This window comes from Protopterus annectens, chromosome 13.part0 (genome assembly GCF_019279795.1).
Source record: "Protopterus annectens isolate FY-2018-M chromosome 13.part0, PAN1.0, whole genome shotgun sequence".
Taxonomy (NCBI): Eukaryota; Metazoa; Chordata; order Ceratodontiformes; family Protopteridae; genus Protopterus; species Protopterus annectens.
The window spans coordinates 308,751,113-308,757,945 of record NC_056747.1 but is presented as its reverse complement, the minus strand read 5'-3'; the positions used below and the strand labels follow the sequence as shown (position 1 = coordinate 308,757,945).

The window sequence follows — 6,833 nt, the reverse complement described above, 5'->3', positions numbered from 1 at the left end:
AAGTCCAGAATGAAAAAAAAAAAACATTCAATATGAAAATATGACCTATGACCCGAGTGTCAGTTCAACAGTTGCAAACTGTACAGCCCAATGACCAATGATCTTACAGCCTTCTGTTTGTCTTGGCACTAAATATGCCATGTCTCTTTAAATATTGACAGACGTCCTCCCCACTTACCACATCACTAACCTCAAGTGCATCTGACTACAGCAAAAAGACTGGGCTAGGAGTTTTTTTTTCTTTGAGTACAACTGTAGCTGCAAAGCTGTGATAGATGGTAGGAATCGAAGTGGAGGTAAAAACAGGAGGACTAAAAGGAAGTGGTAACAGCTGGCTTACTTATCAAGTTTCACTTGGTCACAGTTCTGGGTGCCTAAACTACAGAAAACCAATCTGGTAAAGATCAATGTTTTTGTGACAAAGTATCAAGAGGCAACAAAGCACTTAAAAGTAAGTTGTATAGGCTTAGCATGGTATATTCTGCTTCTTAATGTTTCATATCATCTGTGCTTTTTATTTAGCAAAGTTTCCTTAGTGGTACATGGCTGCAACAAACAAATTACATTATAATAAAGTCAGGCTAAGATTTAAATATAGACTAATACCAGGTATCTGTCTTCAAAGTGAAGTTCTAAGATGAATTTAAAAATGCTTACATACATACATACATACCAGTACAAGGTACGTTTGTTCACTGCGCTGGTTTAAGATGAATATGTCTCTTTAATATTATTAGTATTGTTTATTACAAATTATGTTTAGAAAATGGTCACATTTTGTAAGCCTATAACATGGGAAAAAAACTAAAGGATATCCTTAAAACAAAACACTAAACTTTTTAGAAGTGGCGTGAAGTATGAATTACAGAACTCTAATTCTGAAAATGTAATTCGAATTGAATATTGTACCTGTTTGACTTTTCTCAGCAGAATACAGAGTAGAATAAGTAAATTAACTCCACTAAATCAGGAAATGTCACCTTTACTATCCAGGAACTAGTATCCTTTCAGATACGGCTCATCAAGCACGCATTCTGATAGATTCAGACCATACCCTGAGCCTCTGAGCCCAAGGAAAGTATTTGTAAGGTAACACTGCAAAATATTTTGGGGAGATTCATAGGGAAATTAGCCATTAGTTACTGTCAAATAAAGAACCTGTTAGTGGCATAAAGTCTAATTTTATTGCTGTATATCACTGTTTATTTCTTTATTTAATTTAACTGGATAGCTGAATTGGTCCAGAGATCCTTTTCAACCACAATCTGTGCCATATAGACAAGGATAGTGCACATATACAAAGAATGTTTCAAATAGTCAGAAACATATATATATATATATATATATATATATATATATGTATTAATCTATGTTGTAATGTCGAAAAAAACACTTCATCAAATCCTGGTTTTGCAATCACACCTTAGCGAAACGATGTAGTATCGAAACTGCATGAGCAAAGTACATAACATCGAACATGTACTTTTGAGTAAGCCGTTCCCCTACCCTAAAACATAAATTAAAAATTTTACAAATTACTCTTTTGCAGGGGGGCAAGCCCCACTGTGGCCCCCACACCCTCCCTACTTAAATATACTAACTCCGAGATCGCACTACAGTGGGGAAAAGGATGTAATTCCTTATCCCCACTATAATGCACTTCAGAGAACCAGCTTATGTGAATGTACATGTTCGATGTTATGTACTTCGCTCATGTGCAGTTTCGATAATACATACTTTCGCTAAAGTGTGATTGCAAAACCGGGTTTTCGACATTAAAACATAGACCCATATATATATATATATATATATATATATATATATATATTTGTATATATATATATATATATATATATATATATATATGGTTTCACTTCATACTGCCAAAATGCTGAAATATTGAATTTCAGCATTTCAACAGTATAAAGCCGAAACCATCAGAACACAGATACCTCACAATCACGAACTCACAACATTGAACACACAGCATACAACACACAACACACAAACCATAACACCCACACCACAAAACAATGAAATTGAACACACCACCATACAGACACACACTTACACTATACAAATGCAGGGGGCATGCCCCCCTGCACCCCCCCCACCCCCTACTTATATATACTAACTCCGAGATTGCACAAACAGTAAAAAACTAAAAAAATTCACAACCAGCCAACACACACACTCATACCGCCACCTCCCTACCCTAACCCACTTGTACAAGTTAGAAAAACACTCACCTTAAACTGCAGGCACCATCCCAGCCGAACACTTCCGTACAATAACATAAATGCATAAGTGTGAATTTGACATAGTCCTATTCGCGATTATGCACTTTCGTTATTTTGAGGTTTTGGCTTCATGGACACGAATTGCTGAAATTCGATATTTCAGCAATTCATGTTAATGAAGTGAAACCATATATATATATATATATATATATATATATATATATATATATATATATATATATATATATATATATATGGTTTATTATCAAATAGTCGAAAGTTAGAGCATAAAGCTATCATAATGTAAAATCTTATTGTTGAAATTCAAAACAATGAAGCATTCACATGGTCAAAAATCACACTTTTCAACATTTTCGACCAATTTCAAAATTTTTGTCAAATCCAAACCTCCACCAAGCCAAACCCAGTGTAATTATACACTACTTGCATACCCTACTAACAGAAAATGGTCAGTATGGATCTAAGCTAGGTGGGGAGCTTCACCCCCCACACCACGCAATATGGGGGACTGTGCCCCCGATCTCCCAACTATATATTCTAACTCTAGGATCGCACTACAGTGGGCTAAATGGCATAAACACTGCCACTACTATGTTCAGATGAAATGCAATGTGGTGTGCTGCGTTTTTGACGATTTGGGCTTTTGGCAATGACTATCAAATAATCAAATTCAGTTGGTTGAATTGCATTGTACATTCGACAATCTAAATGGGAGATTATGACAGTCGACTAAAGGATTTTCCCATTTATGATGATCAACTATGTGAATTTCACCTATTGGTCTTTCAACCATTTGATAGTAAACCTATATATATATATATATATATATATATATATATATATATATATATATATATATATATATATATAAACACATCATACACACGATACACACACACATACACACACACACACACACACACACACACACACATACACACACACATATATATATATATATATATATATATATATATAGAGAGAGAGAGAGAGAGAGAGTGAGATAGAGATTTGTATATATATTTGCACACATATAAAATCACCTACGGGTATAACTAAAAATTCTCTCCTTTTTGTGAGAGTAAAAGAAGAGAAGATACAAATGAGTGAATCTTCGTTTGAGTGAATCACACTGGTTGAATGCAGATAAGTAGGAGTGTGCACAAAAATGAATGTTTGAATGAAAAGTGGTGGTTGTGAAGATGTGCACGACTTTGCCATAGTGGTTGGTGTGTATGTGCAAGCATTCACGGATTAGGTTAGAGAAAGGGTTAGGTAAGGGGATAGATTCAGTGTTGTGCATGTTTTGTGTTGTGTGTCTTCTGTGTCCTTTTGTCTTGTGTAGTGGTCTGTTAGGGACAGAGCTTTTAGTAATGCAATGTGTACGGTTAGGAGCAGAAGTAAGGTTACAGCTATGGTTAGTACATATAAGTAAGGTTTCACAGGTAGGCAAAACCCCTTCCATAATCGTACCACATCCAAGAAGATGCTTCATCTTGGTTTTGCAGGTGGGGTTTTCTGATAGTTTTTGAAATGGGACAGAAATATTCAGAATTTTGTGATTCATTCCTATAAGTCATTTGGTGTTTTATGATTCTCCTTTTGTGTTTTACCATTTATGATTCTCTCTTATTTTCAACCTTTTATTAAATAAGTGTGTGCGTGTGTGTGTGTGTGTGTGTTTGTGTGTATGTATATATAAATATATATATATATATATATATATATATATATATATATATATATATATAAAACATGCAAATAGTCTTATATAAAAAGCAGAGTAGGACTCACACAGAATTAAATTGCATAGTCCTAGAAATCAATTTACAATATGAAACAATATGAAACTTATAAAAACATAGTTATACAGTAGTACTCCTTGCATATTTACCATCTTACAATTATAAGAACACATTTATACATCAGTACTCCTTGCATATATACAATGTTACAGTCATAAGACCTGTTTATAAAGTAGAAGTCGTTCCATATTTACAATGTTACAGCTATAAGTGCGTGTTTATACAGTAGTACTACTACTTCCATATATAGAATGTTACAGCTGTAAGACCATGTTTATACATTAGAACTCCTTGTCAGTTTATAATCTTAAAGGTATAAGAACATGTATATATAGTAAAACTCCTTGCAATATACAATATTACAGTTATAAGAACATGTATATATAGTAAAACTCCTTGCAATATACAATATTACAGTTATAAGAACATGTATATATAGTAAAACTCCTTGCAATATACAATATTACAGTTATAAGAACATGTATATATAGTAAAACTCCTTGCAATATACAATATTACAGTTATAAGAACATGTATATATAGTAGAACTCCTTGCAATATACAATATTACAGTTATAAGAACATGTATATATAGTAAAACTCCTTGCAATATACAATATTACAGTTATAAGAACATGTATATATAGTAAAACTCCTTGCAATATACAATATTACAGTTATAAGAACATGTATATATAGTAAAACTCCTTGCAATATACAATATTACAGTTATAAGAATATGTATATATAGTAAAACTCCTTGCAATATACAATATTACAGTTATAAGAACATGTATATATAGTAGAACTCCTTGCAATATACAATATTACAGTTATAAGAACATGTATATATAGTAAAACTCCTTGCAATATACAATATTACAGTTATAAGAACATGTATATATAGTAAAACTCCTTGCAATATACAATATTACAGTTATAAGAACATGTATATATAGTAGAGCTCCTTGCAATATACAATATTACAGTTATAAGAACATGTATATATAGTAAAACTCCTTGCAATATACAATATTACAGTTATAAGAACATGTATATATAGTAAAACTCCTTGCAATATACAATATTACAGTTATAAGAACATGTATATATAGTAAAACTCCTTGCAATATACAATATTACAGTTATAAGAACATGTATATATAGTAAAACTCCTTGCAATATACAATATTACAGTTATAAGAACATGTATATATAGTAGAGCTCCTTGCAATATACAATATTACAGTTATAAGAACATGTATATATAGTAAAACTCCTTGCAATATACAATATTACAGTTATAAGAACATGTATATATAGTAAAACTCCTTGCAATATACAATATTACAGTTATAAGAACATGTATATATAGTAAAACTCCTTGCAATATACAATATTACAGTTATAAGAACATGTATATATAGTAAAACTCCTTGCAATATACAATATTACAGTTATAAGAACATGTATATATAGTAAAACTCCTTGCAATATACAATATTACAGTTATAAGAACATGTATATATAGTAGAGCTCCTTGCACATATACAATATTACAATTATAAGAACATGTTTATATAGCAGTACTCCTTGCATATTTACAATGTTATAACTGTAAGAATATGCATATACAGTAGTACTCATTGCATATAATCAATGTTACAGTTATAGGAGCATGGTTATACATTAGCACTTGCATCTGTCTCTCTTTCTATATATTACTATATAGATTCATAACTATATATATATATATATATATATATATATATATATATATATATATATACATATATATATACACACACACACACACACACACACACACACACACACACACACACACACACACACACACACACACACACACACACATACCTCTCAAACTCAGTGCACAAGAAATCTGCACAAAGCCAAAAATAACGGGAGGAGGTGGTGCAAAGGCCCAAACATAGGGACACATTTTAAATACGCACTTATAAACTTAGAACGTAACTAGAATGAAATATTTTGTGTTATATGTATTTTCTGAAGGATTTAAAGACTAAAACTCAAATATCTGACATTATTTGGTGAATTCAATCCTCACTGATTAGCCAGAAAAGCACAGTTTTTATGAGGAACAGACTAAAAGTGTGAGTTAAAAATCTAGACATTCTGCGACAATCTGAACAGCTAAGAGGTACGATATAGCTATAATAACATATCTATAAAGTAGAAATCAGTGCATATTTACAATGTTATAGTTATAAGAACGTTTATACAGCAGTACTCCTTGCATATTTACGATGATATGGTTATAAGAATATGTTTATACATCAATACTCTTTGCTGGAGAGACAGGTATGTATCTCAGAGACTACCCCTTCTCTGGAACAGGCTCACCATCCATGTGAAGCAGAGTTCCCCCAACCCAATTCAAGTGTAACTTGGACAATTGGATAGAGAACAAGCAGCCTGTAAGTGGTTCATCTCCCAGGCCTCTGCTTATAAATGTTTCATCTCTCAAGCCCCTGCTTACACTTATAAAGGGTAGCAGTACTTGTCAGAGATTTGGGATGCATGGCTAGGCTTAAAAAGGCCCTTGTGGTTGTTAACATAGTAAACACCTATGAACCTATATGTACAATGTTACAGCTATAAGAACATGTTTATGCATTAGTACTCCTTGCATATATAAAATGTTACAGTCATAAGAATGTGTTTATATAGCAGTACTCCTTGCATGTGTACAATTTTACAGTAATGAGCAATTATTTGTACTACA

The 6,833-nt window shown here is 32.2% G+C and overlaps 1 protein-coding gene across 1 annotated transcript in view; it reads left to right on the top strand.

Moving 5' to 3' along the window:
- Positions 1 to 201: 201 nt before the first annotated feature.
- SHC2 (SHC adaptor protein 2) overlaps positions 202 to 6,833 on the top strand; it is a 584,758-nt gene continuing 578,126 nt past the window's right edge. The window contains exon 1 of the mRNA XM_044053899.1: positions 202 to 451. The gene's annotated coding sequence lies outside the window, so the exon portion shown is untranslated. The remainder of the gene's footprint in view (positions 452 to 6,833) is intronic.